The sequence below is a fragment of the Bos javanicus genome, chromosome 16 (assembly GCF_032452875.1).
Source record: "Bos javanicus breed banteng chromosome 16, ARS-OSU_banteng_1.0, whole genome shotgun sequence".
NCBI lineage: Eukaryota > Metazoa > Chordata > Mammalia > Artiodactyla > Bovidae > Bos > Bos javanicus.
The window spans coordinates 46,499,341-46,526,523 of NC_083883.1; the positions used below are offsets into that span (position 1 = coordinate 46,499,341).

Genomic DNA, 27,183 nt, shown 5'->3' on the forward strand with positions numbered 1-27,183 from the left:
TAGTACCTCTTGTGATGGAGGATTTTCAACTCACTAGAGCAAGGTGCCTTTTTTTTTTTTTTTTTAAGCATTTTCTTTATGCCCCCTTGCTGCATAGGAGAAAGGATGCAAAGCTTTCTCTCCAGTTATCTTGAGATGAGGGGTCCAGCTGCCCCACCCCTCAGTGGGTGCTCCAGGGGAGGACTCCTCGCCCCTTAGAGGGACAGTTGCCTCCTCTACAGAGTGAAGAAGAATGCAGTGCTCACTCCAAAGGGTGCTCATTTGTTCATTCATTCATTCAACACACATCACACACATGTACTTAACGAGAGCTATGATGTACCAGGGCTGCTCCAGGTTTGGAGTCCGTGGTAAACAAGTCTAAGTGCCTTGCTCTTAACAATCTTGGGAAAGACAAACTAGAAATACTTGAAGAGGTGCTGGGACTTACCTGGTGGTCCGGAGGTTAAGAATCTGCCTTCCAATGCAGGGGACACGGGTTCAGTCCCTTATCAGGGAACTAAGATCCCACATGCTGTGAGGCAACTAAGCCCATGGGCTACAACTAGAGAGACCTCGTTCCACAACTATAGAAAACCCACAAAGCCCCAGTGTAGCTAAAATATAAAATAGAAAAGAAGAGGTGCTTTGAATACTGCCAGGTGCTATGCTATTAGGGGCTTCCCTGATATCTCAGTTGGTAAAGAATCCACCTGCAATGAAGGAGAACCCAGTTCAATTCCTGGGTCGGGGGGATAGCCTACCCACTCCAGTATTCTTGGGCTCCCTTGTGGCTCAGCTGGTAAAGAATCTGCCTGCAATGCAGGAGACCTGAGTTTGATCCTTGAATTGGGAAGATCCCCTGGAGAAGGGAAAGACTACCCACTCCAGTATTCTGGCCTGGAGAATTCCATGGATTGTATAGTCCATAGGATCGCAAAGAGCTGGACACAACTGAGCGAATTTCACTTTCACTTTCAGGTGCTATGAGCATAAAAAGAGCCAGTGATGGGTGAAGGTGGGTGAGTGCATTTGACCAAGGAACTGAGGAGGTGACCTTGAGCTGAGTTTGAAATGGTAAGAATCCGGTCATGGGAAGACCTGGGGAAACAAGGGTTCAGCCCACGGAAGCATGAAAGGAAGAGCCTGGGGCAGCTCAGGGCCATTCAGGAAAAAAAGCTTTGAAAAGATGAAATGGAAGTTCTGCTCGAAGGCTGAGCTTTGGGGCTGGTGAGGCAACTAAGCCCCATTCCTTCCGTGATGGGAACTCTGCATCTACCCCATGTCCAACTGCTGCCTGGCCCAGAGCTGGGTTGGGTTAGTCCTAGTGCTGGTGTTAGTGTCAGTCACTAAGTTGTATCTGACTCTTTGTGACCCCCTGGACTGTAGACTGTCAGGGTCCTCTGTCCATGAAATTTCCCAGGCAAGAATACTGGAGTGGGTTGCCATTCCCTTCTCCAGGAGATCTTCCCGACCCAGGGATTGAACCCAGGTCTTCTGCATTACAGGCAGTTTCTTTACCAGCTGAGCCACCAGGAAAGCTCCCTGGGCTTAGTTAGTATTTGTTAAATAAGCAACACAGACCAGGAACATTGATGTTGAATGAGCTTCCACCTTAAACTTAAAAGTCAGTCTGTCAGTGGAAGGAAAGCCTGAACATTTTTACATCAAATCACCTGGAAAGACTCATATGGGTAGCCAAGATACTGCAGAGAGAAAACATACAATTTTACCCATTACTAGGAAAATCTACATTGTTCAAGGCTTTTTATGAAAAAAACAACAACAATGTTTTCTTGGCTATTTATTGAATGAAGACATAAAAAAATGGGTTGTAATTAAGTCAGTAGTTTTCAATAGTGGGAGTCCCTTGTTCAGCAAGATCAAACCAGTCAGTCCTAAAGGAAATCAACCCTAAATATTCATTGGAAGGGCTGATGCTGAAGCTGAAGCTCCAACATTTTGGTGACCTGATGTGAACAGCCGACTCATTGGAAAAGACCCTGATGCTGGGAAAGATTGAGGGCAGAAGAAGGGACAGAGAACGAGATGGTTGGATGGCATAACCAATTCAATGGACATGAGTTTGAGCAAACTGTGGGAGATGGTGAAGGACAGGGAAGCCTGGCATGCTGTAGTCCATGGGGTTGCAAAGAGTCGGACATGACTTAGCAACTGAACACAACAGAAACTAACTTTGCAATGAATATCAGATAGAAAGAGTGTACCAATCTGTTATCTCGCCAACAGCCAGGAGATGGAAAAAACTTGGGCTTTCCTTGAGCCAAGGAAACCAGGCCTTGGCTCAAACCCCAGCAGAGCCACTGGAAATGCTGTGTGGTCTTGGGCAAGTTATTTAACCCCTCTTAGTATCACATCCCTCACATATAAAACACCTGTCAGGGTGACTGTGGGGATCCAAGGAGAAAATGAAAAAGGGACCCCCAAACCATCCCCAGCAAGTAGTAACCACTCAGTCATTGATTGATGAATCACAAAGAAACCACTCTGCCCTTCTGCCCCCTCCACCTCTAGGGCCAGGAAATCAAAGAGCCTGGTCAACTTTATAGTGACTTTGGAGGCAAATAACTCCCTATCTGACAGTCGTTTCTGTAAAACCATAGGTTTGATGTGACTCCAATGTCGCATGAGGTCACCCTGCAGAAGATGCCATGTTTTGTCCTTAGCTGTATTCTCTCTAGAGGCAGAGGGGGTTGGTTGGGAAGCCAAGATGTGGCGGAGTTGAGCTGATGCCTAGAATTTTGCAACAAGCCAGGTAAAAAACAATCAAAGTGACCTTCTCAGAAGCAATGGTCCCATCATGGCCAGGTGTGTGGCTGGCATTCTCACCCTGGTCTGGACTGCATGGACTTTCGCCTCCCTTTTCCAGTAAACTTCCAGCATGGCCAGCACAGCACTGGGCACCCAACCCCACCCCCAATTCCTTTGCCATTTAAATACACTCCCAGTGATGGAGAGGTCTGAGCTGTCACTGCTGGGCAGAGGCAACTGACAGGAAATTAATTTCTTAGTTTCTTGTTAACTTTGAGGGGAGTATCTTTGTGAAGCAGCATTGCCCGGACAAGGTGGACCAGGACTTCCAGCAATTTTAATATTGGAGATTGGCACCAAAGTGTGACATGCAGCCTCCTTTGTCACCTTCTCAGGCTGGCACTGGGCTTAGCAAGTGTCTCTGGAGTGAAAATCCCTGGCATCTGAGACTGCAGCACCTGGTGAAAATTCTGCTGATGCTGACAGGTGACAGTGACAAGATATTCTGGCTGCGGCTTGTCATTCTGAAATGGAAGGGCCCTGGGGCTCTCCGGTGCCCACCAGGGGGTCTTCCCAGAGCCCTCGGTTGCTCTTGGACCAGTGGCTGCACTCCTCGGGGTCTCTTCCCTCTGGCCACCTCTCTTTCCCTTGCTTGGCCCTCACCCTGCTCTCTCATCCTCCAGCCCCAATCAGGGCTTCACTGCCTCCTGTGGATTTTCACCTTCTCTGCTGGCCCTGCTCTTCCTATGATGAGATGGAACTTTGACAGGTTCCATTTCTGGCTCTGACCTTTCCTCAGCTCTTCCTCGCTCCTCCCGCTCCACCTTCTCTGGCCCCATTCATCTTGCATCTGTCCTCGGGCTGCCTCTTCTGACCTCCCCACCTTCTCATCTCTCCTTCCCACATTCTCTTGTCAAGGGACTCTCTGGTTCGGTCTGAACGGTCAGGTTCAATTTCTCAAGCAGAACCTTTGAATCTCCCTGACCAGTCATTGAATGTCTTTGTTCCATAGCTGAGCATCAGCTGATCCCAGCCCCAGTCAAGGTTTGCCTTGAGGGCCTTGGCTGTAAATCATCTTCTTTACTCAGTCCCAGACCTTTCCTCCCACCCCGTCTCTCTTCTCTTTTTCCTCCCTCCTTCGAAGCCACATTTATGGAGTACCTACTATGTGAGTGCTGGAACTGATACAGGAATGCTAAATAGGTGTCTGCTCTTCAAATGTTTAAGTCTCCCAAGGAGATACTCATATGAAACTAAGCTGAGTCAAATATATTCTCTTTTTGCCAGAAACCAAAGAAAGCTCTGTTGGAGAAGGGGAAAGAGGGGTGATGGCTAGTTCTGTCTTCCAGCTTCCCATCACTTCTAATTAGGAAGCCATTTTCCTTTCTCCCCTACCCCAGGGAGCAAAGCATCATGGGAATATCATGGATGCAAGCCAGGCTTAAACACAGTTTCTCAATCTCACAACTGTAGACATTTGGGACTATATGATTCTTTGTTATGGAAAGCTGTCCTGTGCACTGTAAGATATTTAGAAGCATCTCTGGTCTCTAATACTAAATGCCAGTTGCATCTCAGAATAGTGACAACCAAAACTGTCTGCAGACATTGCCAAATGGCCCCTGGGGAGCAAAATCGGCCCCGGTTGAGAATCACTAGGCTACACAATGAGCCCAGGTCCAACTCATTCTCCTGGTAACCATGTTGGTCAGCATTCAAGACTTCAAGAGGGATGGGGAAGAGTCAGTCTGTCCTTAACAGCGCTAGGGCTGCTTCTGGTCTGTTCTGGGGGTTCATTTTAATCTTATTTTTGGTTTCTTACATACACATTTCTTTGTGCTCAACATTTAATAGGAGTGTTAGATGGTGGATGCTGAGGGGTTACCTACCAGCATTTATTCTCCATCCAAATCCATCCCCCTCCACATAGCCATGAGTGTAGGGGACAGGGGTAAGTGCTGGAGAGGTGGGCCCAACTGGCCATATGATTTTCTGCCCACCCCCCACATCAGTGGGAATTACTTGGGAATGATATGTGACCCAGTTCTGGCTAATAAGGCAGCAGAAGTGTGAGGGCTTCTAGGACAGGGTTTCTCACTGGCAGGTGCTGCAGGAGCTCCCACCTCCTCTTTTTCCAACATGGCTTGTGTGCAGATGTAAACTTGGGCTTGCTGTAGTCACCTTGCTCCCAGCAGGAGATTGAAGCCACCATTAAAGATGATTGAGTGAAGACTTGGAAAGGACCTGGATAGAAGGCTCAGTGGAGGAGAGAAGCTGGATCATGGCTTTCCCCCTAAACAATCAGATCTCCAGCCCCACCTCCTCATGCTTTTGTTGTCATCAGGCAAACTGGGAAGCCTGCTCCTTGTGGGGGGACATGCATGGCCTCAGCTTATTTCTCAGCCCCAGCTTCCTCAAAATCTGAAACCACTATTTGCATCAGCTCAAGATGGAAATATCCAAACCAAATTTCAATAAATCCCGATTTCCCTTCCTGATTTCTAATCCAGGGTAGGCAAAGAGAAAATTAAAAAAAAAAAAAAAAACCTTTGAAATAGATGGCTCTAAATTGAAACCCAAATAACATAACAGCTTTCAAACTGGCACTTGCAATTGGGCTGAGCAAACCTAATTCCATATCAAAGGAACAGGGAAGTATTTTAATTATCTCATTCTCATAATGGGAGAGGAAACTGGTTCCGCAGGAGGTAAACACCCTAAGCCACAAGGTTTCCCTGTAAATTACAATGCTCAACTTGAGCTGACAAGGAGAGGGGACGCTTCTTCCTGTTTGATGGTGTTCCCTGACGTGTGGCCTTTTACTATAGTCATAAAGAGGCAGTAAATTAGGAAGGCGCTATAAAATATCATCGGAACCAACTGGGATCAACCATGAGAAGCCAAATTTCCAGTCAAAGCCTTGAAAATGAGGGAAACATGAAAGGCATTCAACCAGTTCCCAGGGCAGAGTCCCCAGCCATGGAGAAAGTAGGACAGCACTTCCAAAGGTGCAGAGTTGCAGGTCTGGAGCCATGCACAGAGCAAGAGGAGAGGGAGAAGAGGGCTGCTCCTAAAACATTATCCTCTTGGCGTGGGGTCTGCTCAGGCTTAGTACAAGTTGGAGAAGCAGCTTGGGCTGAGATGCTATCTTCTTATTTACCACTCAGGTAACACTTTGAGTTACTCTGTGCCAGGCACTATAGGTGTGGAAATAGAAGAGGGAGCCTCTGTCCGCAGGGTCCAGAAGCAAGAGACAGATGATGTTTCAGCCACATGGTCTGATGAGATCAAGGTTAGCTGAGACGACAGTAAGGGATACTAGAGCTGATGGCCACAATGGAAAAATGCCTGGTTGCTGGGCAAGCACTGCCTTTAGGAAGCAGCCTCAAGTCCACCTGAATAATTCAGGAGCACCTAGTCTATAGCATGGGGTAGGGCTGAGTCCCTGCCTGGCCAGTGCTAATAAAGGTAAATGTTTATCTATGCCAGGCATGGGGCTACAGGCTATATGTCTTTCTGTCTTGAATCTACATGAGAACCTTATCAAGCCCTGTTATGATGATTGGCTCCTCTTAAAGGCTTAGGACAGAGAAGGCAATGGCACCCCACTCCAGCACTCTTGCCTGGAAAATCCCATGGATGGAGAAGCCTGGTAGGCTGCAGTCCATGGGGTCACTAGGAGTGGGACACGACTGAGCGACTTCACTTTCAGTTTTCACTTTCATGCACTGGAGAAGGAAATGGCAACCCACTCCAGTGTTCTTGCCTGGAGAATCCCAGGGACGGGGAGCCTGGTAGGCTGCCGTCTATGGGGTCACACAGAGTTGGACACGACTGAAGTGACTTAGCATAACATAGAATAGCAAAGGCTTAGGAAATGGGCTCAAAGAAGTTAGAGAACCTGCTTTTGGTGACAGTTTCATGCTAGAGGTACCAGTCATAGAACCCAGAGCAGTCTAATTTTGCTCTGACTGGTTCGGCTCCCTTGCTAAACATGTGAATGGTTGAGACTCTGGACTCTCCACTTGTTGAATTGTTGCACAGTTGAGAAGTCTTCAGATCTGACAGCAAATCTGTATGAGGAACATAGATCCTGGTCCTCTGGAAACAGTGTCTTGGACACATTAAATAGTGCTTGTGTGTGTGTGTGTGTGCGTGTGCATTGACCAACATCTTCAGGGTGAGCCCTACCAGCAGAACATTCATCCCTTGCCTGGGTACTCTGGGTATTGGAGTGTCTGATTAGTGGGGGAAGATGCTACCCCAAGATCTGAGTACTGGTCAGCTTTGAGGCCTTATTTGCTCTGCTGATATGCTAGTCTGAGAACCAGAGGGTAAACTCAGGTCCCTCCAGGAAACTCCCCAAGCTTTTGAAGTTTTCTCCCCTTTCCTTGGTTCCAGAAAGAATTGCCTTGAGTGACTTCAGCCCTAAAAGTAGCTGTTGATAAGCCCTGAAGTTTTCTTCCTGCTTCACCTGACTCTGCTTCTACACTTTTGTGCCATCACCTCCTCCCCCAGTGGAGGTGGAGAGGGTCCTATAGACAAGTCTTACTGATATTTAAAGCCAGGATTGAGAGACTCCTCAGCCAAGAGTGGGACCTCATGACCCATGTAACTTGATCTCCTGGATTCTGGGTCATGGCACTGTGACCCAGCAGCCTCCTGGCTGGAGAAGAAGGTCAAGGCCACCAAAACGGCTCATAACTGAGCCCACGGGAGGCTTGGATATCATTCCTGGCCCCTTTCCTTGGCTCCCAACAGCCTCAGTTCCTTGTGGGAAGGGCTGTTTATAAAACAGAAAGAGCAGTTACAGCCACATGTACCTCGAGAGCTCAGTCCTCCATGTCTTAGAGGGGAAATTTCACTGTAGCTGACACCTGTGGGATGGCAGGACTTATTTGGGAGACAGATTTATAATAAACAGCCTTATTTTATAGAGCCCCAAATATTTGCACAAAAATGAGCCCACCGTATAACTTGCTCCATTTATCTCCCTGCTGTCACTGGGCATATCTCTCTATTTTATTACTTTATTTTCCAGTTCCTCCAGCTCTGCACTCACCTCTCTCTTATTCCCACCACAGCTGTCAGTCTGGTGGCTCCATCCTCCTCCCCTTCATGCTTCCCTCTCTGTTAGTACCCCACCTCCACTACTTCAGGGGCCTTGGCCTCTCCCAGACCCCTCCCTTCCTTTAGGAGTCTGGGCAGCAACAGCGGTGTGCCCTGGAGAAGGAACCCTCTCTCAGAAGCCCTTCCATCCCAGTCTGCAGGGAGGCCTTCTTTTTTCAGCAACATGGACAGAGCTTCTGGCCACTGTTCTTTTAATAGACTTGGCCTCGGCCTGGAGCCTTCAGGAAGCTTCCTTGCCTTATCTCTTAGCATTCCTAACACTATAAAGTAAACCCCAAGTGGTTTCTAACCTCCTACTACCCCAGGACACAGGCTCAATAACAGGGTGAGAAATGTATGAAAAAAAGGAGCGATTTTAATTTCAAAGCTCTGCCGACATGTGAGTGCTCTAATGGTTTATATACACAGAACGCCCTGCTTGAAATATCACTTTGAATTCCATCCGTGCCATCGCGCCTCTAATGTGCTTCTGTTTTGGTTTCTCTCGGCAATGGGAGCCTTTGTGTTTTAATAATCGGAGGCACAAGGAAGAGGGAAAATTATAGCTGGGGACGCCCAGGCTTGGCTCTTCATCATCCAAGTTAAATTTGGCTGAATTGAGGGAAAACATCCTTTTAAAAGGGTGGTAAATGGGAATAATAATCTCTTACATTTACAAAACACTGGGTATTTTCAAAGCCCTCGTGCATTCATTAACTCATTAGATTTTTTTTCCCAGCAAACCTGTTCCAAACATTCCAAAAATAGGAGTGGGAGGCTGAGGAGGCACCTTGGCAAATGGAGAAACTGAGGCTGGGGGTGTGTTAGTGACTGGCTAGAGGTCATTCACAGTGGCCAAACTGGGCAGGTTGGACAAGGCCATGAGGTGGCAATGCTAGCCATCCCCTTTAACAGCCACCCACCTCTCTGTGCCTTATCCACCTCCCCGAAGTGATCTTTCATCTCTCCTCCCATCAGTCTCTCCAAACACAGGTGCCACTGAAACCCCTCACAGGAGCGCCTGCTTTTTTAGGAGAATTAAAGTCCAAAGCAGAAGCAGAAAACTCCGTGAAATCAGCAATGAGGCTTTATCTCTCGAGCATTTACTTTGGGCTAAGACATGTGTTGGGGGCTTCCTGGGTGGTGCAAGTGGTAAAGAACTTGAACGCCAGTGCAAGAGAGGCAAGAGACTTGGGTTTGATTCCTGGGTCAGGAAGATCCCCTGAAGCAGGAAATGGCAACCCACTCCAGTATTCTTGCCTGGAGAATCCCATGGACAGAGGAGTCTGGTGGGCTACAGTCCATGGTGTTGCAAAGAGTCGGACACAACTGAATGGCTGAGCACACATGCATAAGACATATGCTGTATCCTTGACGTGCATTATTTCATCTAGCCTCCTCAACAACTCTGAGGATGCTTTAGTCCCATTTCACAGCAACAAAAATGATGTTCAGAAGATGATCGCTAGGTACTGTTTGGTCACGTTCACACCCAGGTAGCCGACCACAAAGCCCAAGCTCCCCATCTACTTCCTGTCTGTCTCCGAGGGCAGTTTTTAGCATCAACTCCTGGAGGACTTAAGACGGGGTATGAGGTCTGCTTTGCCCACGTGTTCTTTGAGTGGCCAACTTCCTTGAGCTGCTCCTGGGGAACCAAAGTGCTGTGGTCTCTGACATCCCGTGTTCCGAGGCTACCCCTCTACCTGGCATTGCTCAGGATGGGAAGCCTGTGGACCACGTCCTGGATGTGGCAATGACATTCGTGCAGCATTGTAACATTTCAGAAAATGAGTTGCTGTATGGGTGGATGAATAAGTGAATGAATGAATGAATGAAGAAGAGGGTCTGACCTTTGTAGGTGTACAGACTGGGGGCCAGGCAGCAGAAAGGCAGTAGCAGTCAGGACATGTAACACCTGACCTGGCTCAGAGCCCAGATCCTGAATACAAGACCCCCTCACCTGGGCCCTGCAGCATATGTTCCTCCCTCCCCCGCCCAGCAGCATCAAAAGTGCCTGACAACCAAGAGGAAGTGAATGCAGCTACCCCAGTTTTCCCAGGGTTCAAGGAGAGTGAGGAGGGCGGGAGCCTCAGAGTGTCAGGGGGCCCCATCAGATAAGCCTGATATGATGGCGTTCATGGTCTAGCCAGGGTTGGGAAGGCTGATGGGGGATTGTTCCAGGCTGTCTCTGGGGCTGGTGTCATTTATAGGTTCTGGAAATTTGTTACTGTTGATAACAGTGACGAGCCATAAACATCTCAGAGTGAGGAATGTTAATAACATGGGAGGCATTTTTTAAGTGGTGGCTTTGGGGCGCCTTCGGCCTGTCAGAGCCAAAGGGGCGGCTGTTGTCGCTGTCGTATATCTGGGAAGTTATTCCGGGAAGGTCGTGCAGGGCCTCTGTTGTCATTACGTACAAAATATTTCAATTTTCCAGAATAGAGTCAGTTCTGGCATCAATGAATCTTCATCTTTTCTCCTTTTTATGTTTCCCTGTTTGTCTCTGGGGTCTGGTTTTGTGTGAGTAGGAGAAGATGGGCATAAATAGGTGGCTGGGGCTGGAACGAGACACAGAGCTGTGAGGTAGGGGGCATGGTTAGGGATGCAGGATGAGCCCCCAAGGCCCTCTGAGGGGGTGGGGAGATGCTTGACTGGCTCGGGGCCTGAAAGGATCCCCTCAAACAGCTCGCACCACAACTCACCCGCTCCAGCACACCGCTCCCGGATGCAGCCTGAACCTCCTGGCCTGTCCTTCTGCTCACAAGGTCATTTCTCCTGCTGTTACAGCTTTTCTGCCTGCCCACCCCTGAGTCCAGCCTGCTGCTTTCACCCCATGGAGAGCCGGTGCAGTCGGCGCGATTCACCCAGCACCTCATCTCGTGCTTTGCCGTGTCACAACTCCTGTTCCCCACTTGGCAATGGGTCTTAACTCTCATCCAATTGAACTTGTCCTCAATTTGTCATCACCTCCTTGTGGGCAAGGACCATATCACACGCTTCCGCAGGCTCTGAAGGGGATGCCTGCTGTTTCTGCACCTCTGGGCATCCTCTTCTTCAGGGCCTGGTGAACCACTGCCCGTTCTCCTGACCCTGACTCTGGCTTTCTTGGCTCTTGTGCTGGTCTGGGTGCTTCGGGGGCAGCCACACTGATCATCTTCTAGCCTGCACCCATGGCTTTGGACCCTCTTCCCTCCTGGCCTGTCCAGCACAGCACAGTGCTGGGCACACGGTAGGTCTTAACTAAATGAGTGGGTGAAGGAGAGGACTTCATCAGGGCATCAGCTAGGATGCGGGGGCTTGGCAGTGCATTCCAGTTCCAAGGGGAAAAGCTAGTTGCATGGCCAGAACTAGAGTTCACACCCAGCCCCGGGTTATCCATGGGTTAGACACCATTGCTGGATGGCTGCCAGCTCCCTCTCTCCCAGGTTCTTTAAGCCGTGGGTCATGGGTCTGGTTGGGCACCTGCTAATGCCATGAGGGAGGGACATAAAGATTTCCCAGCTGGGGCCTCCGCCTTCAGGAAACACACACTTGGAGGGGGCGATAAGACTGGTGCAATCAACAAAGAACGTGAGGGTGTTTGGAGGAAAAGAGCAGCCAGGGTGCAAGGGGGTTCTTGGACAGAGAAGGGGGTGTGGGGCTGGGTATATCTGCTTCCCACATGTCTCTTCCACTGCCTTATACTCCACCTGAACCTTGTCTTTGAAATGCGTTATTAAACGACAAAGGGCAGTCATGGCCCCCATAAGTCCCAGCAGGATGGCTCCAGCCCTTTGACCACTGGCCTGGCTTGCACTGTGGGCTCTAGAAATGTCAGGATGGCCACGCCTGGCCAGTTTCCCTCCAGTGCCCCACCCCGCAGTGAGCTCCAAGCAACATGGGCCAGCACTGTCACAGACTGAGGTGGAGCTGGGGGAAGCACAGAGCCGTGAGGACCAGGCGGCCACACCAGGGATGGCCCCGGGGGTAGGGGTGTGGGTGAGGGGCAACCTGAGGCAACAGCAGTCCTGGCTCTGCCCAGGTGCCCAAGTGCCTCTGGGGAAAGAAAAGTGCCTGACAGGTGAGGCCAGAGCAGTTTCAACTGCACACAGCTTTTGTAAGACTCTTGCTTGCGAATTGGACCCATCTGTGGCGGGCCACCCTGGACCTCCTGTCACATTCCCTGTTGGGCACAGCCAGCCTCCTGCTCATTCAGGTTTGCCCCAGTCAGGCTCAGGCCCTGGCACTTCTCACATCCTGCTCCCGATCATTTTAGGGAGTAAGTGAAAACCCGCAGCTGGGCTTGAATCCTGCTTCCAGGGGCAGAGGTCCGCTCTGGAGAGTGCAGTCTCTCTGGCGGCGTGTGCCTCCTGTCCCTGGGGTCAGGGTTTGGCCCTTTGCTCCCTATGACACTGCTGACAGGCTCCCTGGGAGGGGCTGCTCCTCATCACTTTAGAACTGCAGAAAATGGAGTGTTCGAGGTATAAGGGATCTAACTGGCTGGTCTCCCCTTATTCCCATGCCAAGGCTGGTGGGAGGTCTTGGCTACTTACGTCGGATCAGCCTGTTCACTGTGTGTCCCCGGAACTCAATAGCTAGCTATAAATTCCCTTCATTTGACCCATATTTGTTAAGCATGAAGTGCGTTTCTGGCACCCTGTGTTCATGAGTGGCAGCCCCGCCCTCCTGAGGGAGCTGACTGTGAGAACGGCCGATGGGGAGGTGGGCGGCAGAGAGCCCAGTGCTGTTGCCTCCTTGGAGCCCCTGACTTTTCAGTCTGCACTGAACTAGCTCTGTAGGCATCCGAGAGTCCTCGCCTTGTCTGTTGATGCTGTTGTATGTGTGAGTGTCCATGTGTATTCTGTGTGCTTTTGTGTTCACACGTGCGCACACGAGTGCCTGTGCACGTCTGTACATGCATACGTGCGTACACGAGTGTACTGTGTACACGTGCGCTTTCATGTATGTACATTTATGTATGCGTGTGTGTGCTGTGTGCATGTGTGTTCACACTCTGCACACACTTGTCTGTGCATGCAAGCATCTGTGCACGAGTGTACTGTGCATACGTGCACCTTCATGTATGTACGTACATGTGCACGGGTGTGCCTTGTGCATGTTCGTGTATAATGCATAGCACGTGTGCATGTATGCCCGCATATGTGTGCCCCATGCATGCTTACACATGTGCGCACAATGCCTGTTCACACACGTGTGCACTTTCATGTGTGTGCACATGTGTGTATGTACACATGTGCAAACACACACGTGCACACACATGCATGTGCATGCGTATGTGTGTGTGCTCTGTGCATGTGTGTGCACACACAGCTGCTCTCTGCACTTTGCACTCTTGGAGGGTGGGGCTGAGTCTGCACCCCACCCCCTGACCCCCAAGGGGTCCCCATCCCAGTGTTTGTCAAGAAATTTCCCCATGAACCAGCTCAGAAGCCAGAGGCAGCTCTGCTCTCTCTTGGAATCCACTCCCAGAACAGGCAGAGGCCTGAGTCGAGTGCAGGGCAAAGAAGGCTGGGGGACCACCTAGCTTAACCCTCTCGTTTTACAGCCCAGAGAAGAAAAGAATAGGAGGTGAGGTAAGAGTGCGTCATGTCATGTGCCTGGGTGCTCAGTCGTGTCTGACTCAGTGTGAACCCCTGGACTGTAGCCCGCCAGGCTCCCCTGTCCATGGGGTTTCCCAGGCAAGAATACTGGCGTGGGTTGCCATAGTGAATAATGATAGCTGCCATGTTTTGGCTGTTCCGATGCACCAGGAATTGCACCCCGAGAGCTCACTCATGTTCATGGCTGCCCTGTGGGGGAGCCACCTCATCTGGCTTCCCAGGCAGAAAGGGGAAGCTTGGAGAAGCAAGTGACCCGCTCAAGGTCACACAGGCTGTCAGTGGTGGAGGTCCAGGGGAAACTGAGGGCCGGAGCTCTGACATTCTCTGCAAGGCTACTGCGCAAAGGGTGACAACCGGCACCCAACCTCAAAGTCCATTCCCGGCTGGTGCAGGCTCCTGGCTGCATGTGCCTCCTCTCCCTGGGGTCAGGGTCTGACCCTCTGCTCCCTATGGCCACTGTTGACAGGCTTCCTGGGAGGGGCCACTCCTCATCACTTTTGAACCACAGAAAAGATTTGAGATAGTAGGGATCTAACTGTCTGGTCTCCTGCTTTAATCCTACAGGGGAAACCAAGGCCAGGGGAGGTCTTGGCTAAATATGTCAGATCAGCCTGGTTCACTGTGTGTCCCCAGAACTCAATAGCTAGCTGTGAATTCCCTTTAATTGACCTGTGCTTATTAAACATGAATCGGGTGTCTAGAACTCCACTCTTCTCCCTGTTTTTACTCGGCTTGGTGGGCGGCAAGCTGGGCTGGGGCTGCAGGGAGAGCCCTGAACATTCCTCGAGGAGCTCGGAGGCCAGAGCCCAGATGCCCTTCCCACTGCCACTTGGCTCCTGTGCACAAGGGCTTTGATTTTCCGTTAACACCCAAAGTTGATCGGAGCCTCATGAATCATTCATGAAGAGGCTCCAACGAGATCATTATTTTGAGTGTTGAGTGTCAGGAAAACAGTGTCTGATGGATAAACATGATGTCTGATGACAGAACAGCCGATGGGGTCACCCGGCAGCCGGGCACCTGCCACGCTGTGGGGAATTTTTAAACATTAAAAAAAATAAAAAATCCAAGCTAGGCTCAGGGAGGAGCAGCAGACTCATCACCAGCCCTTTGTCTGTCGGCTCCCCAGGCCAGGAGGAGGTGGGTAGCGGGCAGGGCTGGGGAGGGCCCAGAGCATCCTCTACCAGGAAATGACTCAGCGCGGCCCCCAGTCCCCAGTCACGGTGGCTCCCAGCCCTGCAGGTCCCAGGCTGCACCACCAGCCTCCCTGCCAATACAAAATGCAGGCTTCTTAGGCAGCCCCTGCCTTTGCTCTCTCTTAGAATTTCCCAATAGATCATCATTTTGGAAAAAGCCAGGGAGGCATCAAGCACCTGTCCATCCACCTTGGATCAGGAAAGGGTCTGGCCTCTGCCTGAAGGCTGCGCAAGCACCTGGCTGGACCAGCTCGGGCGAGGCCCCGGGGGCTCTCCCAGGCCTCTGGCCGTGTCGAAGCCACTTTCTAGCAGATGACAGTTTGTCAATAGCTTCACTACCTGCATTATTTAAGCAGAACAAGGTGAACCTCAGCTGTACCCTTGAGCACAGATCAAATTGATGGTCAGACTGGACGCTACAGGCAATTAGGTTTTCTAAAGAGAAAAAGGGCCAGAGGGGGCCCTACTGGCTCCCTTCCCTGCTGCCAGCCCTTGGCCCTCTGCCCTCCCTTGTCATCCAGTCCTGTCCCCAGGCTGTCTTCTGCTCCACTGGGCCCTGGATTTCACGAGGGGAACGGGGTACTCGCTCCCAGAAAAGAGTTCCTTGGGTCCTTAGAATCCCCCGAAGAAGGTTCAGGAGGCTCAGCCCTGGCTCTCTTCCCAGCATTTCTGCAGGGACTTTCCCGGCTGCCTCTCCTTGCCTCCCCAATTGTCTACTCACATCAGCTCTCTCAGGACCAGGCTCACACTTGGCCATCATGGGCTTTCTCTTCTCTTTACAGACCCCCTTTGACCAGGCTTATTCCAGGTGAGCACCAGGTATAGCACAGGTCCCCCTGCGAGGGTCACAGCCTGACCTAGAAGAACTGATGCTTTGATCTACCTGAGGACTTGGGCCTAAGAGGGATCATGACAGCTCAGAGCTGGGAAGGCCCCCTGGGGTCATCCAGCTCTGCCTCCAGTGAGCATAGACACCTTCAACTCCACCCAGAAGGCTCCTCTGCTTCATCAGGGACAGGGGCTCGCTCCCTCACATACCATCTGTTTCACCCAAAGCACTTGGAATCATTATCATTAGAAAGATAATTATCATTATTTTTCATAACCTGAGGCCAAATCTCCTTCCTTAAAGAGTCTGGAATGATTCCATCTTTCAGGTCCACAGAGAATAGGAACTCTATGCCTCAAGATGTGAGAGATAGTCCTTCAAAGATCTTAAGAAGATTCATGTCACTCATCCATCCACACATTCATCCATCCATCCATCTATCCACCATCCATCCATTCATCCATCCAATTTCCTTTCCATCTACACATTTATCTACTATCTTCCCATGAGTCCATCTATCTACCCAGCTACTTACTCATCCATCTATCCATCCATCCACCTACCCCTCTCACCATCCATCAACCCACATATTCACCCACCCATCCATACACACACTCACCTATCCATTGTCACGTCTACCTACCTATCTACCTAGTCACCCACCCCTCTTCTATCCATCCACCTACCCATCCATCTACCTTTATATTCATCCATCCATCCATTTGTCCACCCAATCATCCGCCCATTCATCCTTTCTTCCATTTGACATGCATTGAGGAAATGCTGCTACCACTCTGGGTATTGAAAGATGCAGTCTCTGGCCTCAAGGAGCTTACACTCGTAGTGCTGAGGCAGAATCACAATATAGCCTCTTGCTAGAAACGTTGTTCACTCACTAAGTGATGTCCAACTCTTTTCGACCCCATGGACTATAGCACAGGCTTCCCTGTCCCTCAGTATCTCCCACAGTTTGCTCAAACTCATGTCCATTGAGTCAGTGATGCCATCCAACCATCTTATCCTCTGTCACCGTCTTCTCCTCCTGCCCTCAATCTTTCCCAGCATCAGGGTCTTTTCCACTGAGTTGTCTCTTTGCATCAGGTGGCTAAAGGACTGGAGCTTCAGCTTCAGCATCAGTCCCTCCAATGAATATTCAGGGTTGATTTCCTTTAGGATTGACTGGTTTGATCTGCTTGCTGTCCAAGGGACTCTCAGGAGTCTCCTCCAGAACCACAATTCAAAAGCATCAGTTCTTTGGTCCTCAGCCTTCTTTATGATCCAACTCTCACATTCATACATGAATACTAGAAAAACCATAGCTTTGACTATATGGACCTTTGTTGGCAAAGTGAAGTCTGTGTTTTTTTAATACGCTCTCTAGGTTTGTCATAGCTTTTCTTCCAAAGAGCAAGCATCTTTTAATTTAGTGGCTGCAGTCACCATCCACAGTGATTTTGGGGCCCAAGAAAATAAAATCTGTCACTGTTTCCACTTTACTATAATAAAGGAATGAAAACAGCATCTGAGGCTTTTGTTGCTCAATGTTCTCAGTTTCCTCCCCAATGGTTCTGAGGACTCCGGACCCCTCCTCACCCTGAACAACTTTCTTTGATGACTCCTGGTTTAGACACCATTCTCTTCAAGCTCAACACAAAAAATGGTGTTGGGCATTATCTGGTCTACAGCCAGTCTTCACTGAAGCCAGGCTTGAGCCCAGGGAGTGACTCTTTAGCTCAGAGGGTCTGGCAGGACAGTCTCCTGCAGTTTGAGGGGCATTCTCATCACCAGGAGAGGGGGAAATGTTTATGCCATTAACACAAACACTCTCTTCCCAGCTCCTTTGTAGATCATGTCTGGTTGCTTTCCGACGCACCAAAGAACATTTCAAATGAGTCCCTGGCGGGCTCAGTTGGGAAGTTCTTTCAGCCACTTAAAATTTCAGCCTCTGAATGTGAGGCACACTGGTGGTAATTGTTCAAGAAAATCAAATGAAAGCAGATACAGCAAGTTTCTGGTTATTTATCAGCCGCAGATATAGGCCACTTTTCATCATGCTGAGCCTCAAGAAAAGATAAAAGCAAGAGAATTGATCTGAGCTTCTATTGTGAAAGCGTCAGGCATTGCCGGTGTCCAAGTTCCATCATAAAGGAACCACTTCCTGATCTGTGACTTGTCTCGGGCGGCAGCTGTTGGGTCTCAGACCCTTCTCCAATCACTCCTGGGGGGAGGTGCAGTAGACATTGACCTCTGGCATCACTTTTTCTGCTTCCCAAGGGCTGATGGTGATCGCATCCATGAAATTAAAAGGTGCTTACTCCTTGGAAGCAAAGTTATGACCAACCTAGATAGCATATTCAAAAGCAGAGACATTACTTTGCCAGCAAAGGTCCGTCTAATCAAGGCTATGGTGTTTCCAGTAGTCATGTATGGATGTGAGAGTTGGACTGTGAAGAAAGCTGAGCACCGAAGAATTGATGCTTTTGAACTCTGGTGTTGGAGAAGACTCTTGAGAGTCTCTTGGACTGCAAGGAGTTCCAACCAGTCCATTCTAAAGGAGATCAGTCCTGGGTGTACTTTGGAAGGACTGATGCTAAAGCTGAAACTCCAATACTTTGGCCACCTCATGCGAAGAGTTGACTCAGTGGAAAAGACTCTGATGCTGGGAGGGATTGGGGGCAGGAGGAGAAGGGGACGACAGAGGATGAGATGGTTGGATGGCATCACCGACTCGATGGACATGAGTTTGAGTGAACTCTGGGAGTTGGTGATGGACAGGGAGGCCTGGTGTGCTGCGATTCATGGGGTCACAGTCGGACATGACTGAGCGACTGAACTGAACTGAACTGAAGGGCCCCCCAGAGGCACCTGTGAGTCTCAGCCTGGTGAGAGAGGCTAGGGATCTGGACCTGGGTGGGATCTTGCATCAGGATCAAGGCTGGGGGCCTGTCCATGCTCCTCTAACAACACAGACCATCCAGGACAACCTCCTTACTCTCTGCCCAAGGGCTTTGCTTAAGTTACATGACTCAGAGGGCACTGGAATTCTGATGCAGTGCCTGTCCTTTGCTGAAGTCCAGGCACAAGCTACCCCTGAGGGTGGGAGGTCAAGGGTGGGAGAGAGGCAGACCAGGCAGATGGAGGGCCACCATGCCCAAGAGACCACAGTGTTGGTAGAGGACAGCCAAGGGCACTGGGCTCTTCCCCTCCTCCCCCGTGATGGTTACTGTCATGCATAACTCGTCCATTCCATGGGATATAATTATTTTGTCAAATACCTGTCAAGACATCATGATGAATGTATTTTTTAGTTACTTTGGGTAAGCAGATCAGCCTTCATAATGGGAGTAGGCCTTATCTAATCAGCTGAAGGCCTTAAGATAAAATGACCAGATGGCGCAGTGGTAAAGAATCTGCCTACCAATGCAGGAGATGCAAGAGATGCTGGTTTGATCCCTGGGTCAGGAAGATCCCTCGAGAGGAAAGTGGCAACCCACTCCAATATTCTTGCCTGGAAAATCCCATGGACAGAGGAGCCTGGCAGGCTACAGTCTATGGGGTTGCAAAGAGTTGGACATGACTGAGCCCACACCCCAAGGGAAGGAAGAATTCTGCCTCCAGTTGCCTATAGACTCAAGACAGGAATATCGACTCTTCCTGAGGTCTCCAGCCTGCTGGTTTGCCCCATGGAATTTAGATTGCCAGCCCCACAATCCTGTTAGCCAATTTCTTAAAAAAAATTTTTTTATTGGCATATAGTTGCTTTGTAATGTGTTAGCTTCTACTGTACAGAAAAGTGAATCAGCTATACATATACATACAACCCCTCTTTTTTGATTTCCTTCCCATTTAGGTCACCACAGAGCACTGAGTAGAGTTCCTTGTGCTATACAATAGGTCCTCATTAGTTACCTGTTTTATACATGGTGCCAATTGTGTATATGTGTTGATCCCAATCTCCCAATCTCACTTCTTCCCCCTTGGTATCCATACGTTTGTTCTGTATATCTGAGTCTTTATTTCTTAAGATAAAGCTCTCTCTCCATATATACGTACTATTTCTCTAGAGGACCCATTCACCCAGGAGGAGATTCATACCATACCCCTCTGACTCTATCAAAAGCTCATAAGTTTCCCCTCTTAGACCAGATCTCTCTTCTTTCCTGGGCCGCACTTGGGACCACAGTTAGCAACTCATCAACCAGTCAGTAGTTAAGAGGAAATCATGGTGCTTCCGGCTACTTGCTAAGCACTCACTCTGCTGAACACAGAGCTAACTCTTCATGCTCATCACCACCTGCCCTCATGCCAGTCCTAGGAGGCAGGTCTGTCATTGCTCCCATTTGGAAGCAGAGGAATGGAAGCTCAGAGAGGTCAAGCATCTTGCCCAAGGTCAGAGGCAGCTGGTAGCTGTAGACCAGACTTGAACCCAGCATTGTCTGAAGCCCCAACCCATTTTATGGATTCTGGTACTGGTATTTGTTGGGAGCAGGTAGGTGGTGTTAGAAACAAGCAGGCCAGGATTGCAGGGCAATAAAGAGGAAGAAGATGGGACTTGCCTGGTGGTCCAGTGGTTAAGAATCTTCCTGCCAATGCAGGAGACATGGGTTCCATCCCTGGTCTGGGAAGTCCACATGCCATGGGGTAACTAAGCCTGTGCACCACAACTACTAAGCCTGTGCACCACAACTACTGAGCCTGCCCTCTAAAGCCTGACTGCAACGACTAAGTACACACCCCACAAGTACTTAAGCCCGCGAGCCTAGAGCCTGTGCTCTGCAACAGAAGACCCCACAATGAGAAGCCTGCACACTGCAATGAAGCATGGTTCCTGCTTGCCACAGTTAGAGAAAGCCTGCACGCAGCAACAAAGACCCAGCGCAGCCAAAAATAAATACATAAATACGTTAATTAATGAATAATAAAAAAGGGAGAAGATGACTGCAAGGATGAAAGCCTGGGCTCCCAGGTGCCTAGGGGGACATAGCCGGCCCCCAGGGACATCAGCTCTTGTTGGGAGTTGCCAAGGGCTGTCATCTCGTCACTCTCTCCCACAGGTAGAGGCCTGGGTGGGGGTGGGTGGGGGGGCAATAAAATCTAAAATGCCAAGGGATCCTGGGAAGCCAGGCCCTCACTGCTTATCTGAAGAGTGAGCACCTAGCATGTTTGGGAGCAGGCTGTGCATGGCCCAGGCGAGGGCAGTCCTGGAGCAGAGCTGCAAGTGGACACGGATCCTGAGGAAAGTTGGCCCATGACACACACGTGGTATGAGCAGGCATGAGGGGTAGGGAGATACTAGGAATATTCTGGGTCAAGGGCCCTAGCGGCTGTCAAGGTTTGTTCTAAGTCAAACAAGAGATGGTCCCTTGTTCCCAAGATCCAGATGGTACCTGCCATGGAGTCATTCTCCCTGAACCTGCCTTCATTTCCACCCAGACCTCAGTCACACAGCTTGGCTGCAACAGGCCAGGCCAGCCCCTCCAGCTCTGTCTTGGGTTTCGGCAGGTGGGACAGACAGGCCACCAGCCTTCCTGGACTCTGCAAGCCCTCCTGTGTCAATCCCCCTGCCCCGCCCGCTGGCTCCTGGGAACCGTCAGCCCCGCCTGCACCAACTGCTTGGCTCTGTCCCCTCCCTTCCCATCTGCAGGCCTCTGGGACTTGTCACATATTGTAGTGACCTGTCACGGACTTCCTGCCATCTCCCAGGACAGAGGAAGGAGAAATGGGCAGGAACCAGGTAGGCTACTATGCTGGAGCCTGGGACCCCAGGGACTCCATGGATGGCTCCCACGAGATGGTGGCCAGGTCTCCAGCCATAGTTTGCCCAGGTACTGATCTCTTGTCTTTTGCTCTGAGAATGGCATCAGGATTTCCCTGGTGGCCCAATGGTTAAGAATCTGCCTGCCAATACAGGGGACACAGGCTTAATCCCTGGTCAGGAAAGATTTCCACATACCGTGGGGCAACTAAGCCTGTGTGCCACAACTGTGGAAGGCCACAAGCCTAGAGACCATGCCTTGGAACAAGAGAAGCAACCACAGTAAGAAGTCTGAGCACCACAACAAAGAGTAGCCCCCGCTAGCTGCAACTTGAGAAAGCCTGAGCAGCAACGAAGATCCAACACAGCCAAAAAAAAAAAAAAAGACACTTTGGGGCAGATAGCTTGCCTCTTCAGGCTGGCTGGAGGCTGGGCCAAGGCCAGGGGTGGGGCGGTGTATGCAAGGAGACCCTACCTCGGGAGTCAGAGGCCTGGCTTCTGTAGACCCTGAGCAAGGAACTTCCCCTCTCTGGGCCTCCAGTTCCCCAGTTGTGAAGAAGAGGGGTGACTCCATCACTGCTCCCCAGATTCTTTGGGTCTGGTGTCACGTGTTGATGTGCAGGGTGGCCAGGCATCTCAGAGTTTACTGAGTGTCAGAGTCCCCTGAGGATCCACCCTCCCTAAACTCCAGTTAGCATCACTGCTTAACAGGCACCCAGGGTGCTGATGGGGGGCCCTAACCTCTCTGAGAACCATGGCAGCAAGCCTCCTGCAGTGGGGCCAAATCCAGATGTGCATCAGGCCCCCTCCGACCTGGTGAGAAGCCCAGGCAGCAAAGGGTAATTAAAAGTATAAGCTTTCAGGGTACAACACATAGAGTCCCCCTCCATCCCCCCAGCTCTAGCGTGTTGGACAAGCTTCCTTCCTTTTCCCATCTCTAAAGTGGCTAAAGGAAATCAACCCTGAATATTTACTGGGAGGACTGATGCTGAAGCTCCAACACTTTGGGCACCTGATACAAAGAGCCGACTCTTTGGAAAAGACCCTGATGCTGGGAAAGATTGAAGGCAGGAGGAGAAGGGGGTGACAGAGGATGAGACGGTTGGATGGCATCAACTCAATGGACATGAGTTTGAGCAAACTCCAGGAGAGAGTGAAGGACAGGGAAGCCTGGCATACTGCAGTTCATGGGGTCACAAACAGCTGGACATGACTTAGCCGCTGAACAACAACAACAATAGTTTCTAAACCCGCTTAGCTTCTTCTTAACCAGTCTGGGCCTCAGTTTTCCCATCTCTCAAATGGGGGAACATATATCAGTGGTTCCCCCTCATGGGATTGCTGGGAAAATTAAATGTCTTCATGGTGGAAAGTGTTTGGAGCTCTTCCTGCACAGGGCATCCTTGGAAATGTCCAGGCTCCATGACGCTAAACGAGATTCGATTCTAGATTCAGCAGAACTGAGGGAAGAAGCAGCCACCCACCTTCTTTGTTTTAAGAAGAGCCAAACGAAGGCGCTAAGTTTATACATTCATTTTGCTACAGACGGGAGGATTTAAATAGCTTCCTAAAAGGTATTTTTAAAAACTGCTCTTCAATGCTCCATTAAAAGATTCTCTGCCTTGCCTTGGCGTCTCCAGGGCTGCCAAAAACACTATGAAAATTACTAAAATGCAGTCTGCGGTCGGCTCTAAAAGGGTTTGCCAACTGGCTTCAAATAATCTAAAACCTGATCCCATCTGATCTGGAACACAAGAGCTCGCATTGCTCAGAGGGATGATCTGGGAGCCTCGTGGAAGCACCTCCTTACTTAAGAGACCCACGTGGACCCCACGGGCCTCCTTCCTGAAAGGCTCTCTTCTTGGCTTATGGAAGCCACAGCCATCCGTCCTCTCCAGCTATCTCTCCTCCTCCCTCTCCCCGTCCTGTCATCCCTAAGTGTCGGGAACTCTCAGCCTCAGTCTCTGCCCCATTCTTTCCCTTCTGGCTGACCTTCCACACACTGACCCTTGACTCTAGTTCCTAATCCTGACTCGGATTCTGACGTTATCACCCAATTCCAAAGCACAGTGTGCGTGTGCATGTGCTAAGTTGCTTCAGTTATGTCTGGATCTTTGCGACCTCATGGACTATAGCCTGCCAGGCTCCTCCATCCACAGGATTCTTCAGGCAAGAATACTGGAGTGGATTGCCACCTCCTACTCTAGAGAATCTTCCCGATCCAGGGATCAAACTTGCGTCTCCTGCACTGGCAAGCAGATTCTATAACACTGGGCCACTGGGGAAGCCCCAAACCCACAGCATCCACTGCCTATTTGATAAGTGTGGACTGAATGTCTGCGTCCCCCAAAATCCCTATGTTGAAGCCCCAACTCCCAGTGTGATGGTGTTAGGAGGTGGGGCCTCTGGGAGGTGACTAGGGCTAGATGAGGTCTTGAGGGTTGGGTCTGTGATGGGATTAGTGCCCTTAGAAGAAGGTGAGGCCAGAAGGCTCTCTCTTGCTTTCTCCGCCATGGCCCCCTTAGGACACAGGCAGGAGACAGCCCTCTGTGAACCAGGAAGCAGGTGGTTCCTTGATCTTGGGCATCCAGCCTCCAGAATTGTGAATGACACATGACTGCTGCATAAGCTGCCCTTCCTGTGGTGCTCTGTGATGGCAGCCTGGGCAGACTAAGACATCACAGCTGGCAGGGCAACCACAGCCACCATGATCGAAATACGGCCAACGTGGTCCTTGGGAGCCCACCTTGTTCTTCTCTTCTGAGCATCTGGCACCACCACCCACCTGGCTCTTCAGCCCTGAATCCATCTGATTGCTCTCTTTGCCTTATCCTCATGTCCAAGCCTTTGGCAAGTATTGTCAACCACACCTCGAAACCCTGATGCTGGGAAAGACTGAGAGCAGGAAGAGAAGGAGGTGACAGAGAATGAGATGGTTGGACAGCATCATTAACTTAATGGATATGAGCTTGAACAGACTTCAGGAGGTAGGGAAGGACAGGGGAGCCTGGCGTGCTGCAGTCCATGGGGTTGCGAAGAGTCTGACAAGACTTAGCGACTGAACATCACCTCAAAACAGATCCCACACCTCATCCCTCCTCCCTTCCCCATGGCTCCTGCTCTGGTTTGCCTGGTCGTCCTCTCACCTGGACACTGCCTGGCTCTTCTGTCTGGTCTATTTGCCTTCACCTTGGCTTCTCTACAAACAACCATTTAGCTCTTACCAGCTAGAGGAAGCCTTTAAAATACATCAGCAGGTCCTGTCACTGCCCCGTTTTCAATGCTTCCAAGGCTTCGGCTGAAGTGAAATCCACACCCCGACCTCCCTCCTAGTCATCTTTGACTCCAATCCCCGCCCCTTGCCCCCTCCCCCATGCTCAATGTCCTGTTCCTGCTTTCTTTCTTTTTCCTTCCTCCCAGCCCCGGTGACTTTGCATTGACTGACTGTTCCCTCTGCCTGGAGCATTCTTCTGGGTTACTCTACCACCTCCTAGGAAGAGAAGAAGTCATGGAGAATCCTCATTTTCCAAGGAAAAGGCCCCAGGGAATGCAGCTTGGCCTCAAGGAGGGCTCTCTAGGCCCTACATAAAAGGCACAGACTAGAACCCTTCTGATCGGACTCAAAGCTCCCAGAGGTGGTCCACACTGCAATGTTTGCATGCCCACCGTCCATTCTCCACTGGTGGGATGCTCACAGCAGCCAGGCCTCTCACCTGCTAGGTCCTGTATCCTTAAGCATCACTGCCCTGGGCACTGGGGGCAGTCCCCATCTCTGGAGGGGGTTCTGCCCCATTCCAGTGGGACGCTACCCATGTCTCATGTTGGAGCCGTGGCCAATGCAATCCAATGTTGATGCTCCTGTTAGGAGGCGGGCAGGCCCTGTCCCCTGTAAGGTGCTGGGGACAGCAGACTCCGAGTCCAGGGGATGTGCCGCAGGGGACCTGTGAGCAAAATAGAGTTAACCAAGGAGGACTATGGCTGCTGCTGAGCCTGTGCCAGAGCCAGTGGGGCTGCAGCTTGGGACCAGAGGCAGAGAAACTGCAGAAGTAACTGAGGGACAGGTGGAAGCCCAGCCATGCAGGGCATATTTTGGCCAGAGTAGTAATCTGCATTTCTCCGTGAGAGCAGAAATCACAGGAGGGATTCCAGTGGCCTCTGATTCCCTGGACAGAGGAGCCTGGAGGGCTATGATCCATAGGGTGGCAAAGAGTTGGACACGACTGAAGGGACGTCAGTAAGCACGTACGCACGCACGCATGCACGCATTCCTTCCTTGGACGTCACTGCTGGGCCCAGGGTTTCCCACCCGCTGTCAGCAGCCCTCTCCCACCATTCGACTGCCTCAAACAATGAAGAACTGATTAGAAGTTTTAATTGTGTCTGGAAACTTGGAGGCCTTGGAGCTGTGTGAAAGGCCTACTTTAAATGTTTTACAATAACGGTCTGTTAACAAATTCCAGACTTAATTTATCCAAGAACTTGTTAAAATTCCCTCTGTGCAGCCACGCAAGGAATGTGATTTTGAAGTCATTTACTTACCAATAAATTACAATGGTCTGAAATCATTAGCAGCAAAGTAAATTGTTTTAATTGATCTGAACTTCCTTCCGATCCAGGGACTCTGTATCTTTGCTGCCGCACTTTCTAAAGGTCTAAAATAACAGATTAATCTCGCTCGAATCCTGTCATCTTTGGAGCAGTCCTTCCTCTCAGCGACCAGGAAGGGAGAGGAATCCATGGTGGGAACAGGACTTCCTGCCCTGGCCCAGGACTGCCCAGAGACAGTTCAGCTTTGAGGTTGATATCTAGCTGCAGGTTACCCTTTCCACTGTGGGCAAGTCTCAGAACCAAGTGGGGTTTATGTTCCTTCTCTGGTCCTGGGCTTAGTCAGATACTTTATTGTTATTTATCCAGCTGTTCATTTTCGTTTCGTGCAATTTTCTGTATGTCTAGTATGTGTGACTCATTGGAAAAGACCCCGATGCTGGGAAAGATTGAAGGCAGGAGGAGACGGGGATGACAGAGGACGAAATGTTTGGGTAGCATCACCAACTCGATGGACAAGAGTTTGAACAAGCTCCTGGAGATAGTGAAGGACAGGGAAGCATGGCATGCTGTAGTCCACAGGGTGGCAAAGAGCTGGACACGACTGAGCGACTGAATAACAACAGCGTGTATGACAGTAACAAAAGCAAATACAGAAATACATAAAAAGCTTCGAGTCTGCTTCTAGTGACCTTGATTCCCAGAGAGGTCCTTGGGAGAATCCTGGGATTGTGTGCTAAGCCATCAATACAGTGAAAATCCCCCTCTGGTCTTTTCCACAGCACTTCCAGAGTCTGAGCCCTGTGTCTGGTCACCGAGGGCGTGCAGAGGTGCCAGCCACCTAAAAAGCAGGACCAGAGAGTGACCGGGGCTGCATTTTAGGACTCCTCTGGGTCCTCTCTAAACCCATCCTAACCCTGACCCTGACCCTGACCGGTTGATGGGGAGGGAGGGGGAAACTGGGGTGACTGCTAGTGGTCCAATCCAAGTGCGGCCAGTGTGTGGGGGTCACCTCTGGCCATAGCCTCATAAACTACCTCCAAGGTTGAATGGGCCCAAGTCACCGTCCATTGTGCAGAGAGGCCGGTCCAGAGGGCTGTTGCAGTGGCCCTGGGCTCCATTGCTCTTAATTTCCTAGAACCAGGGTTATATAGGGGGATAGTGGTGGACCCAGCATCCATCCAAGCTGCGCCCCCGCCCCCGCCTGTGCCTAAGTCCCTGTTCTGTCCCTGTGGAATGCTTTGCTTTTTCTGCCTGGAACTATCCTTCCTCTTAACTCACTGCTCCCAAGTAAGGGGCTTAAGATGGGCCTGGGGACTTCCCTGGTGGTCCAGTGGTTAAAAGTTCACCTGCCAAGGTAGGGGACACAGGTTTGATCCCTGGTCTGGGAGAATCCCA

General features: G+C 50.5%; 1 protein-coding gene across 4 annotated transcripts in view; it reads right to left on the bottom strand.

Moving 5' to 3' along the window:
- Positions 1–27,183, bottom strand: part of CAMTA1 (calmodulin binding transcription activator 1) — a 992,196-nt gene that overhangs the window by 143,719 nt on the left and 821,294 nt on the right. The gene's annotated exons all lie outside the window — the stretch shown is intronic.